This window comes from Peromyscus eremicus, chromosome 6 (genome assembly GCF_949786415.1).
Source record: "Peromyscus eremicus chromosome 6, PerEre_H2_v1, whole genome shotgun sequence".
Classification (NCBI taxonomy): Eukaryota; Metazoa; Chordata; class Mammalia; order Rodentia; family Cricetidae; genus Peromyscus; species Peromyscus eremicus.
Window position 1 is genome coordinate 83,983,747 of NC_081421.1, and position 14,126 is coordinate 83,997,872.

General features: G+C 37.2%; 1 non-coding gene across 1 annotated transcript; it reads left to right on the forward strand.

The window, feature by feature from the left end:
* Window positions 1-1,330: 1,330 nt before the first annotated feature.
* Window positions 1,331-1,434, forward strand: LOC131913914 (U6 spliceosomal RNA). Its single transcript, XR_009379987.1, has one exon. It is a non-coding gene; the product is annotated as a U6 spliceosomal RNA (small nuclear RNA).
* The last annotated feature ends 12,692 nt before the right edge of the window (window positions 1,435-14,126 follow it).

The window sequence follows — 14,126 nt, forward strand, 5'->3', positions numbered from 1 at the left end:
AATGTCCAAAAATATCATGCCTTTCTTCTAGATGTTTATCCACATATTGCACTGTTAATCCTCCTCTCCCATCAGCTGCCATCACTGTGGTCAGAACATTGAGATGACATTACCTCAACTATCAGGATAAACCTACAGATGTTTTCCTATTTATACCATTGTTAGATTTTTGTCAATGTTTACTCTATCATTTTAAATCCCAGATCAGATCATAAAATATCTTGTTGAGAATATTCAAATGGTCACTTCATCATTCAAAGAATCCAGTGAACTTTGATTTACAACTTCTACATGAAGTAGTTCCTTGAGAACTCTCTGGAGAACAACTCTAGGGAATGTATTGGTTCTCTCCTTCTTCTACTTTTATGTTACCTCTGGGAATCAAACTTATGTCTTCATACTCATATGGTGAGTACTTTCAATGCTGAGCCATCTGACTAGCCCCCAAATGCCTGTTTAGTAGAGTTTACTATAATGTCTTATATCAAATACAGTTCTATAGTGCTATTCACAGTTGCTTATTCCTCTTTAAAGCATACCTCACATCCTCTGTATCAGGCATCCATTTGTTCAAAGTTCTTTTTTTTTTTTCTCTAAAACATGTAGATGCAGAGATCTTTGCAGTTTCTTCCACTGCTCTCTTTACAGTGGATGCTTCACAATAATGTTATTTACAGTTTAATGTTAGACATATTATTATGTAAGATAAAAACACGGACATTTAGCACAGTCTAGTCCATATAGAATAGTTTTATAATTAAGTGTTTTAGAGTAAAAGACTTTAACAAAGAGCATATCAATGCTGTAAGATTTCTCCAAACACCCATACCTGTACAAAGTAAGGTACTCAAAGAATGTGTGTGTGTGTGTGTGTGTGTGTGTGTGTGTGTGTGTGTGTGTTCATAGATGTTGAGGCTTCAGCCAATATCTGTGTTATTTTGGCTCTGTGACACTACAATACCTTATAGTGGAACATGTAATATAGTTGCATAATTCATGGTAATCAAGGAGTAAATATAGAAAGAAAACTGGTGTTACAACAATCTAATAACTCTTTGATCACATACTTCCAATGAGTGAACTGCTTCAGTCATATCATATCCCATATCCTAAAGTTTCCTACATCCTAATAGTGCCATATGAGAGCCATATATGGACATTATAGACTCAAACTGTATCACATCGACTGAAAGAAGGAAAGATTCATTGTTCTGAAGTTTCAATCCTTGAATGGACTGCTTGCTTGTATGTCTATTACAAACAAGGCAAACTATTATAGTGGTAGGGGTTAATGTTATGATGTGGCAGGCAGGAAGGTTAATAAGCAAGCTTGCTTGCTCAGCAGCACATATACTAAATTTAGAGCAATACAAAGAACCTTAGCATGGTCCCTGTGAAGATGGTACTCAAATTCATGAAGCATTCTGTATTTTAAAATAATATCACTGATTAATAACACCTTTTGATACCTATTAGACTGTAAAGAGTCATAGAATATTAATAAGGTCAATATTATCATTATACAATCACCTCCAAAAGATCCTATATCTCAACCCTATTGCCTTGCAGTCAAGCATTCAATAAGTATATGAGCTGTTGAATAAGGTTGAAGATCCATACCATAATAACCTACCCATGAATCCAGAGCAAAATGTACTCAGTGTATCTCCATGTTGTTATGTGTCTTAGAGGAGGATTCTTGGGGTAGTTTCTTTTGTGCAATATAGTAAGAATTGTATATTTTAGAAAGAAAACTTGCACAGAATAATTGAATATAACAGGTGAAGACAGGTGGCCGAAAAGGCAGGAATGTGGGGGCAGCCACTAATGGGAGGTGAAGTAACAGGTACATAGAGAATGAAGGCTACAGTTACTAAAGACTCCCAATATGACAGCCACAGTTAGAGACATAATAACAATGACAAACTTTCTTCTAAGGAACAGTTCCCATTGGGATTGTGGGAGAGACCTCCTCAGAAGTGGGACTCTACACAGGTGCTCTGGGTCAGACATTTGTTGGCTTCAGGGATTTGTTCCTTCTGGACTTATTCTCCTTTTTTTTTCTCATTGTAAGTTATAAAAAAAATTGTAATGTCCGTGATATCCTCAAGGTGTGTGTTTGTGGAGAGGGGCACAATGCTGAAAGGAGCATCCCCTCTTAAACTGACCAGTTCTATTTTCTTAATAAGTCAAAGTTCCCTTGAACCTCCTTCAATGAGTCTTATGTCCCCCTAATGTTGATAGTCCCAAGACCAAGATTCCATAGGAAATGAAGATTCAACTCCTATCTGTGAGTCCTGGAAGATCAAAAAGAATTTCAGAAAATCCAAGGTAAAAAAATCACCGAGTTAACATTCCCGTTCTAAAATGGAGGTAGAAGGATAGTAAGAAGGTTTAACCCAAAGTCAAACCAAAACGCATCAATCTGTTAAATTCTGAAACTCCATGTTCAGTATCTGGATCACACAGGCATGTTTAGAGGGCTATATACCTTGTGCACACCTACAGATGCGTTCACTACATCCACATGGCCCCTGATTAGCCTGCCTCTGCTCATTCTGCAGTTTCCATAAGCAAAAGTTCCACCACATTTTTTTCCTTCTTTACTGTCTTTTTTCTTTTCTTTTTCTATAACATTTTTTATTGATTATTTTGGAATTTCACATCATGTACCTCAATCTCTATATCTGCCCCTCACCCCTACAACATTCCCTCCAAAAGCCTCCCCCCCCCCCGCCCCCGGCAAATTATTTAAAAACAAAACAAAACAAATAGAAAAAAAAAAAGAAAAACAAAAAAACCTCTTGCCTCCATCTTTCCCATCTCTCCAACACCTCTTCGTTCGTCCCAGTGGCATTGGGAACTGAGGTGTGTCACTCAGTATATACCCTTTTGTATGATCAGACCCACTCACAAATTTTCATTGCAGTGTCATTGGTCTGGTTCTAGAACGCTGGCCTTTGACACACCGTCATTACTGAACACTCACTGAAACTCCTCTTGGATAGCCTGTTGTCTCCCCAAGTCATGGAAATCCTGCAGCTATGGTTCTGCAGGACCAATCCCTTCACAAACTCAGCCGGTCACAGAGGGAAGACACTAGGTTGAACCAAGGCAAGGCCCAGGATCAGTCTGGTCAGTCTGATCCGTCTGGGCCACTGGGACCACACCACCAGGTGAGGGGCGGAGCCAACATTCCTAGGCCCATGCCATCAGGGCCAGCTTTTCCATGTCAGTGGTGAGGGGTGAGGACACATCTCCCTAGTGCAGGGACCAGCTCTCCTGCTGCAGTGTCCAGTGAGGAGCAAGGACAGCTATCCCAGGGCCAGTGAAGGGTGGGTCCGGCTTAACACAGCCCCCCCCCCCCCCAGGTTTCAGGTTTCAACAGGCATGTTTCCTGTGGCCCCAGTGGTAATATGGACAAAGACAACAACACAGACCCAGGTACAGCAGGAACACAGACCCAGATGTGGTGGTATTGTGTTCCTCAAAGTATTGTGCACCCTAATAAACTTATCTGGGGTCAGAGAACAGAATAGTCACTAGACATAGAGGACAGAAAATGTTGGCACTCACACCTTTAATCCTAGCCTTCTGGAGGCAGAGACCCATTCAGATCTCTGTGAGTTTAAAGCCACACTGGAAATAGCCAGGCATGGTGACTCACACCTTTAATCCCACAAAGTGAGCCTTTAATCCCAGGAAGCAGAATTGTATTTAAGGTGTGAGGACAAGGAACTAGAGCTGGTTAAACTCTCAGGCTTTCGAGAAACAGTTCAGCTGAGATTCATTCTGGATAAGGACTCAGTCTGAGGAAATAGGATCTGCTGAGAAGTTGGCCAGGTGAGGTTAGCTGTGGCCTGTTCTGTCTCTCTGATCTTTCAGTGTTCACTCCAATACTTGGCTCCGGATTTGTTCTGATTAATAAGATCATTTAAGATTCATGCTACACCCAGACATGGCCCTTGACACAATGACCCTGTGTGGCAGCACAGGCCACTCAGTTCACCATGGCCCTTGTTCTATGGCTTTTCTAGTTGCAGCTTTGAATCACTCTTACTTCATACATTAGCTTCATACAAGGACTGATTCTAGGTACTCCAACCTGGTTATACAATGCCGGGCTTCCAAGGTTTCCTTCAAAATTTCGATGGAACCTTCCACAACCATAATTCTTATATGATATACATTAGAAAACCAGCATCATATGGTTGATGCCAATGTCTGCTTCCTTTGCAAACCCAATTTGAATCATGGATGTAGCAGCCTTTAAGTACCAGGAAGGGTGAATAACGCAAAATCATCCTGAGGAAATAATTCTTTAAGGGATCCTTTTTGAGCAGGCTATCCTCATGCCCTTTTCTCAAATGTAACTCTGCAAAAGCAGTTGCTACCTTTACATGTTTCTGCTTTTGATGGCTGAACCTTACTTATTCTTGAGATTTCTTTCAGGAAGTCTTTCTTGTTGTCTCTTTTCAAAGCACCAGGCTTATTTTTAATTGTGCTGATTTCTCTGGCATATAGAAGCTCCATTCCCAAAGCCTTGTACATTTTCTTTGGGCTCTGTTTCCTCCTTGAAATCTGTATAAAGGTATAAAGGACAGAGCAGGCTGCTGTCAGAATACTGGGCTGTCATGAAATTTATGGGTCTGGCTGAACTAGTGTGTCAATTTTAAACACAGCCTATCATAAAATCTTAGACCACAAACAGAGTGAGGGCAAGAACTTCTTCAGAATGTGGCATGACTACCCTGTGAGCCAATTTAGAATTAGTCGTTATTTTTGTCTGTAACGCAGCCTAACTACCTTATCGGTATTCAGACCTTTATAACCTTAAAGAACTACCCAGTAAGCTTCTTTGGGGGAAGTCTAGGTTCTTTTTAACCTGTGTCTTCAAACTCCCCCAATTCCTCCTATAAAACATTTCCTAGGCATCTGAACCACATCATCAGGTATAGTCACAACAATGATTCCACTACTTGCTACCAATTGTATGGGGGTACCTTTTCATTACTGTGAAAAAAAAAATACTTAATACTAACAATCCAAAGAAGGTTTATTTTCATTGATTCACAGTTTCAAGATACATGTATTATCATAGATTGAGGTCTGTAGCAGTACAGCACATGTAGGTGGGTGTAAACGTAGATGATGCTATTTACCTCATGATGGCCTAGAAGTAAAAAGCTAAACAAGATGTACTCAGCATCATAATACTCACTTCTGGGGCACACCTCTGAAACTCCAGCTTCTTCTTGTATCAAACTGTAAAGTTTTCAGTATACCCCAAAGGATGGATGGACTTGTGATCAAGCCTTAAACACATGAGGCAATGGAGGACATTTTAGAACCAAACTACAGAAATGGTCAAATACATTTATTTCAAAATTGCAAAGCCCTAATTTGCAAAAACTTCACTTGTGATCCTTATTGTTCTCTATGTGGTCTTTGTACCTATAGTCCTCTATGACAGATTCCCAGATGTTTTCTCTTAGCCCTGATTGCCCTTAGTAACTTGAGAATGTGTGTGTAACAACACTGGGAAGAGTGAAGATGGTTTACTAATAATGGCTTTCAATTATTTTGTGTCAATTGACTCAATCAATTATTTCTGACATTGCAAATCTTTTGTTTTGTTCTTTGTTTGTTTGTTTTTTGTGTCAGAGTTTCTCTGTGTAGCCTGGCTGTCCTAGAAGTAGCCCTGTAGACCAGGCTGGGCTGGAACTCACAGAGATCCACCTACCTCTACCTCCCAAGTGCTAGGATTAAAAGCCAGCACCACCACAGCCTGGCAGATATTGCAAATCTTATCATAGCTCCCTCCCACCGAATGCCTCTTACAGTCATTCTCACATTTTATAATAATTTTAAAGATTTATTTTATTTTTATTTATGCATATGTGTTTGTTTATATGAACATATAGGGTATATGTACAGATACTCTCTGAAACCAGAAATGGATGATGGCTCCTCTGGAGTTAGAGTTACTATCTATCTTGGGGTGCCTGATGTGGATGCTAAGAACTGAGTCTAGGTACTCTGAAGATCAGCAAGTAAGTGCTCTTAACTGCTGAGCCATTTTTCCCACTTCGCATTTTGTAAGAATTCTATACTCATTTACTTATATGAGTGTGTGCTGTATGTGTAGGTACATACATACCATGACATATAATCATACAGCTGGAAATCAGAGCAAAGTTTGTAGGAGTCAGTTCACTCCTTCCATGTGATAGTTTACATGGCCGAAACTCAGGTTCTCAGGCTGGCAATAAATACCTTTAACCACTGAATTATCTTGACAGCCAAATTCCTACAATTTGAATTCCAAGTAAGATCTTTCTTCTCTGAGTGAAATACAGCATGTCCAAAATTTGGAACCCAATCACATGGCTTTTTGGTATGATTACTGTATGGAAGAGAATATTTATAATAAATAGGTATGTTAACAATCCAATGCCTAAAACTAACCTCCTTTCTGGAGCTTAAACAACCCTACTTAGGCAGTGGCTAAGCTTTAGATTCAACAATGTATATCCTGCTTGTAGAGGGCATGCATTTCACCAAAAGCTCAGAATCGTCTTTCTCTAACTCTTGGTAAAATATCATTAGTGTAGGAATACAATAGTTTGCACCATACTTCCAAAGGGAAATTGATCAAAATTGAAATTTCAGTGCTATTTCTCTAGAGTATCTAGATTTTTTGTTTGTTTGTTTGTTTTTTTCTGTAGGCCAGGTGGAACCAACAAGTTAACTTAGGCAAATTTCTACATTATCTACTTGCATAGCAATAAAAACTTGACGATCCTTATAAAATTAACTTCACTCTGAAGTTCGTGTAAAATCCAGTTTCTAGGGGCTGGAAAAATGGTTAAGAGCACTGGCTGTTCTTCCAGGAGTCTTGAATTCGATTCCCAGTAACCACATGGTGGCTTAGAACCATCTCTAGTGAGATCTGATGCCCTCTTCTGGCATGAAGGCATACATGCAGATAAAGCACTCATACATTAAATAAATAAAACTTTTTTTTTTAAATCTAGTTTTAATTTACAGTTTGAAAAGAGAGACACTTAGCTTCTGTAAAATTCAAGAATCCAACACACAATGTGACTTTGAGTCCTGAGTCTTTAAAGTATTCTCTTTCATAATTAATGTTAGTGTCACAATAACGTACCTAAGGTCCCACCTGTCTGTCACAAGTACATTTAGAACGTGACCTCATTTCTGAGATTGCAGAAGCTTAAAGGTTGAAGCCAGGCCTGGTGTTCCAAACCAGCGTGCTTAAGGTTGTATAAGGAACATCATGAGTTTGAGGACAGCATGAAGCACATAGGAGACAGTGTAAAAATTACTGTAAAAATACACAAGTAGAAACAAAGAAGCAGAAATTTGGGTGCATGGTAATATACCTCATAGCTAGCCCAACTGAATATTAAATTGTGGGTCAAAATGTCTTAAATTAGCTCAAAATCTAACGGGGGAAAGTGTTGACATGAAAACTCCCAGGAATACACAAGGATGGTCCCAACTTAAACTCTTAGCAATAGTGGAGAGGGTGCTTGAACTGGCCTTCTCCTATAATCAGATTGATGGCTACCCTAATTGTCATCAGAGGGCCTTCATCCAGTAACTGATGGAAGCAGATGCAGAGATCCACAGCCAAGGACTGGGCAGAGCTTCAGAAGTCCAGGTGAAGATAGGGAGGAGGGACTACACAAGCAAGGGAGGTCAAGATCATGATGAGGGAACCCACAGAGACAGCTGATCTGAGCTAGTGGGAGCTCATGAACTCTGGGCCAACAGCTAGAGAGCCTGCATGGGACCAACCTAGGTCCTCTGCATGTGGATGACAGTTGTGTCACTTGATTTGTTTGTGGGGCCCCTAGCAGTGGGATCAGAACCTGTCCTTGGTGCGTGAGTTGACTTTTAGGAACCTATTCCCCATGGTTGGATGGCTTGCTCAGCCTTGATGCAGGATGAGGAGTTTGGTCATGCCTCAACTTGATATGCCACACTTTGTAAAATCCCATGGGAAGCCTCACCCTTTCTGAATAGAGGAGGAGTGGATAGAGGGGGGTAGATAGGAGGTGGAGGGAGGGAACAGGAAAAGAGGGGCAAGGGGAAACTGTAGTTGTTATGTAAGATAAGTGAAAAAATTAAAAAAAAAAAACTAAACCTAATGTGGATTTAATAATTCATTTAAAGAGAGACACACAACAAAATCTGGTATTAATAAGTAATTCCAAATTCTATGAATCTCTCAAAAACTTTAAGTAGAACAACTAGAAACATATGGCATTTTTCTTCAATTTTCTTCTTCCTTGCCATTTATCATATTTTAAAAATTATACTTTTTTACCTATTTGGGGCAATGAAATGTGTGTGCCGTGGTAAGTAGTAGAGGCAGAGAACAACCTGTTTCTTGTTCCATCATATGGTTCTCAGGGATCAAACTAAGCTAGCTGGGCTTGGCAGCAAACTCCTTTACCTACTCTGTCAACTTGCCTGGCTCTTACTGGCCATTATTTGTGAAATGGCAGAGATCGCAAGAATCAATGAATGTCAGCATTTTCCTTTTACTTCTGGGGCACCTGAACTTTAATTATGGATCTGGTAGCTTTTCCCAGAAATGAGATTTAGCTAATTAGAAATATGTGAAAATTAACAAATTGATATAGTTACTGATTATTTCCTTTTTCTCCACCTTGTAGGTGCATATAAAGTTATCATAGTAGAAATCTATACAACTGTTATACCATTATCTTCATTGAGAACTTTTTTTTTTATAGAAGGTCAACATGTCTGACTGAATATTTTTTTTGTTTATTGGTAAAATTACATTTGGAAGTATTGTTCTATTTTCATTTGATGGCAATGATGGGGAATCTATGTAATTAAGCTTTTTGAAATTTGACAGGGGATGAAAAATGTCTCTTTAACATCTAGCATAATTCTTACAAATAAATAATGAATGTTTTGTACTTTCTCATGGTTTTATTTGTGCTCAAAACTCTAGGAAATGCAAAATTAACTTGTGTCCTTAATAACGCTTCACTGAAGTAATATAAATAAATGTATATTACTTAACATCCACTTTCTTGTAGTACTGTTGTTGTTTCAAAAGACACAGTTTAAAAATGGGAAACTTGTTTTAGGATAATTTTAGCAAAATTATTATAAATTTCTTAAGATGCGTGTGGTGGAAATAGGTGTAAAAATTTAAGCAATTTTTTTCTTTCTAATTTTTTATGTAGACCTCAATTTCTGACTTAATCTGAGTCTATAAAATATTTAATTCAGCAAGTGGCTTTGTAACATGTATGGAAAACATTTATTATGGAGAGAAATTGATAAATTTTTAATGATTGTAAGGAAATATAAGAAATTGTTCTTTAGGACTGAAAGAGGTTAGTTATCCATAACAGTCATGTCACTGTTGTCAAACAAAATTTAAAGTAAGCTAAATGCTAAAAAAAGTGAGCAAGATAAAAAAAAGAAAAGTTTGAACATATATATCTATAATCTTCTTAGTTTTATAGGTTCAGTAACATTCTTGTACTTGGGTACTGAACTGTTCTGTGGAAATGCTTTAAGTTTCAGTAGGTTAGAAGGACTACATATAAGGAAAATCTCTGAAGACCTTTCCTTAGGGATTATCTGGCAGTTGTGGTAAACCTAAAACCTTGGAGAAGTCTGTGTAACACAGATGCTATTTATTATATGGACAGAATTGGTTGATATTACTCCTCTTTATAACATTGACTTCTTCCTCCCAGATTGTAAAAATAATAATATGAATGCATTGAAGTTTCAGATGTAAAGAATCTGGCTGAGAAAATGAGTAATGTCATAAAATCATTTAGGAGACTATGTAATCAGAAGATGGCAATTACATATGGCTATACTGAATTACTTCATATCTCCCTAAATTTCTCCAAAGACATATAAACAGTAAGTAATGTTTCTATGTGGGTTGCTAGATCTTCAAATATATTACTTTTGAAAACACTAAAACTAGAAAATTTGTAGAAACATAAAATTTCTTAATATATGCTAATGATTATGGGCAATGTCACATTTAATAGTGGAAATATGGGTCAAATATAAGTATTAAGTTACTTTGTGGATTTTCTGGTTTTGTACGTGAGTAATAAGAATGCAATGATCTATAATGAGGAAAGAAAGCTTTTCACATCATTTAAGTAACTAAAAATATGTTTTTGAAATTAAAGTAGAGTTACATTACGTAGTTGAAATTTTCCTGTGTCCCTCATGGCCCGTGGTCAGGACAAATCTCTCTCACTCACTAGTCCAGCAGCTGCTTGGACCCAAGTAAACACACAGAGGCTTATATTATTTACAAACTGTATGGCCACTAGCTCAAGCTTATTACTGACTAGCTCTTACACTTGAATTAACCCATAATTCTTATTTATGTTTAGCCATATGGCTTGGTACCTTTTCTCAGTTCTGCCTTCACATCCTGCTTCCTCTGTGTCTGGCTGGTGACTCCTGACTCAGCCTTCCTCTTCCCAGAATTCTTCTTGTCTGCTTATCCAACCTATACTTCCTGCCTGGCTACTGGCCAATCATCATTTTATTTATCAACCAATCAGAGCAACACATTCACAGCATAAAGAGCAGCATCACCCATCAACATTATCTTCTCTATCATCTTTCTTTCCTCTAATCCTTCCCATTCCATGTACCTTTTGCTATTTCTTATATTCATGGGCTCTATTTATTTAAAAATACATATGTGTGTATGTATGTTTATATATATATATATATATATATATATATATATATATATATATAGTATGTATATATAACACACACACATATATATGGACTAAGCAAGTTGTCTTTATATATTTAGGAATATAATTTATATATACACATATATATTTTTTCTAACCTAGTTTGCTTTGTCCACATATAATGTTGCTTGCACATATATGATTTCTGGGGTGACCACTAGGTGTTGGATAACTAGTTTAGGGACTTTTTTCTTTTTCCTGATTATTTCTCCCCCTTCCATCAAACTCTAATAGCCCATGGTGTTTCAATTCATTTTGAAGCCCCTTGAGATCTGCCCGCTTTCGTGTTAGCATGTCTATTGATGTCGAAATTGTTGGTCTGATTTAGACAGCCATATTGCTTTGACTTTCTGGGTTTAGCTTCTCTGACATTCCTAGGGGACAAAATCTTCCTGTTCCAACATTTCTAACTCTCCTTTGCTATGATCCTTGAGTCTTACATGTAGGAGTTACATTGTAGTTACATATGCATCTTGTCCCTCATGAAAGAAATGACTCTTCATAACAGAGACTATTATAGAAAACCATAACTGATCAAAATTCAGAAAATAAGTAACCTTGTGGTGCCCAGCCCCAACTGATATATCTATAACATAATTCCTGTACCTAAATAGTTTTGAAATGTTTGACTGTACTGGCTCTTTCTTATCTTTCACATTCTAGCACTGTCTGTCCCAAAAAAGGCAATAGTCATTTTCACATGGAAACAGGCATCCCTTACAATAATACCACTTAAAGCATTTTAATTTTTTCCTCTCAGGCATTATTAAATTTGTATAAACTTTGCTTTTCAATAAAATATGTGTATATAAATAAGATAATTACATTAAAAATCACCATGTTCTGTCTCTTAGAATATCATCTTATTACTTTCTTATGCTAGAAAGTTAGGCAGTCAGACTGTTTTAATGATGACAATATCATGTATAGTTTATTTTTAACATTTTCTGAAAATATTCAGCTATAATTAACTTATGGAGATGCCTGTTCTTTTTTACTTATGCCGTATCATGAACAAAAATGACTGTCTACTGATATAATATTACTTTCAAGTATATAAGATTTTAAGAAAGCTTTTTTTGATACAAAATAAAACGCAAACATTTATAGCAATGAAAATACAAATTAAGCATAAATAATGAGTGGGATTGGAGGAAATTTGTGTAGAGGTTGCATTATATCACTCATTCACACTAAGAAAATCAACTTCAAGTTATTGGTGAAATATCCTCTGATGGAGCTTATTTTGTCAACTCCTATGCCTTTTTAAAAAGAGAACTTACCATTACTGTGACTTAGAACCAGTGCAAGCTACTCATATATTAAAACATGAACAAAGCTGTGTGTGATTTACAAAAATTGCAATTGCAATTTATTTTAACCTGACTAAAACCATGTATAATACACTTTATTCCTCTGCCACAGCAGATTCAAAATAAAGTGACTCATGACTGGGTTCATTTATGCAGTTTCAGTACCTGTGTACACTGTCAGACAGAGTGTTTATTATTTGCTTAGTTCAGATTACATAAACATCTCTCAGTAAAGACATAAGGAAAATATTCTACTGAGATCAGTATTTGATGTAGACAAAACTCTTAGCTGCTTTTTCTTTAGGTCCCCTAATCATCCTTCTTTACCTGATTTTACAGAATTGTGTAGTATCTCAATCTTTTGTCTTTAGAGTTACACTTTTATGGAAATTTGCATGTCATCCCCTTGTAGGGAACAATTTAAGGGCTTCATTTTAGAGTTTCATATTTTTTATGAGGAAAAAAACAATCAGAAGAATAAGTTCTGACATTTCAGAAAGCTTAAGATGCATATATTCCTTGGGAGCTAATTTAAATAATGAAAGTGGATCCCCAAGGTCTTGTCCTCTTGGTGCATACCCAAGTGTCCTACTTGCTTTTTCTGGTGGCCCTTTCAGCCTTTCCATTTAGTGGATCTCCAGTCTGTTGTGAGTATGCCAATTAACAGAACTTTTCTCTACCAGAGATCCACAGCTTCCACACTAGGTTGGATATCAGATAGGGAAACTTTATCCTCTCTCTGTGCCCTGAGACTCACCTACCTTCAAATTCTTGGGACTTGGCTTTTTGTGTGTGTGAAGAATAATGAGAGTCCTCCTAGTTATTCATAGTGGTCTCTTTCAGCCTTTCTTTCTATACAGTCACCTTTCTTTTGTGAGTCACCACTGAGCTTCTAATCAGCTCTCTACCAGGGACCCACACCACCACACTTGTCTGGGACTCAGGGAACCTATAACCATCACACTTGGCTAGGACTAGGAATGGGCAAAAGCAACAACAACAACAACAAAATAAAGAACACCAAATGAAGACAAGACCAAATATCTACACCAATAATTACTTCAAATACTGTAAGTCCAGATGTATAAACACCAGCCAAAAATAAAAACACGAAAAACCAGGACAATGTGGATCTTCTAGAAGGCAACAACCCCATTGTGTTCGGACTAGATAAATGCAATTCAGCTGAAACACAAGACAAACATTTCAAGGCAGTTATGAATATGCTCAAAGACTTTACAGAGTGTTTAGCAATGTCTTAACAAAGACACAGAAACACAAATAAGCAGTTGAATAAAATATTGATAACAATTCAAGACATGAGAGTAGATTTAACAAAGGGATAGAATCACTAAGTAGAATCTAAGGTGAAATAAAACTGGATATGGAAATCTCAGTATGTCAAACAAATAGATTAAAACCAATAGAATAAAAGACACAGATAAAGGGATTTTAGGTCCTGAAGAAAAGGTAGAACAAATGAGTATTTCAGTAAGAGTAAACTTCTAAGAAAAAAAAAAAGATAAAAATCATCTAGGAAATGTAGAAAACTATGAAAATATCAAACCCAGGAACAATTGGTATAGAGAAAGGAGAAGAAACCCAGTTCAAAGGCCTAGAAAATAGATTTACCAAAACCATAGAAGAAAATTTCCACATACTAAAGAAAATAATCCCTATCAAGGCATACAGAATACCAAATAGACAGAACAAGGAAAGCAACATCCGAGGACACATAATAATAAAAACAGTAAATGCACAGAATGGAGACTGAGAACTGAAAGTTGTAAAAGGAAAAGATCAGTTCATGTATAAAGAGTCATTAGAATGAAAGCAGAAGGGCCTGAATGGATGCTCTCCTCTGCACTGTCCTTCCTCCCTCTTCCCAACAAAATGTCCCTTTTGACCACAGGTGACAGGAGGCATTGTGTTCTCTTATCATGCACCTTATGCACTGACTCTGAGAATCATGTAGATAATTCTGCTTCAAATAACA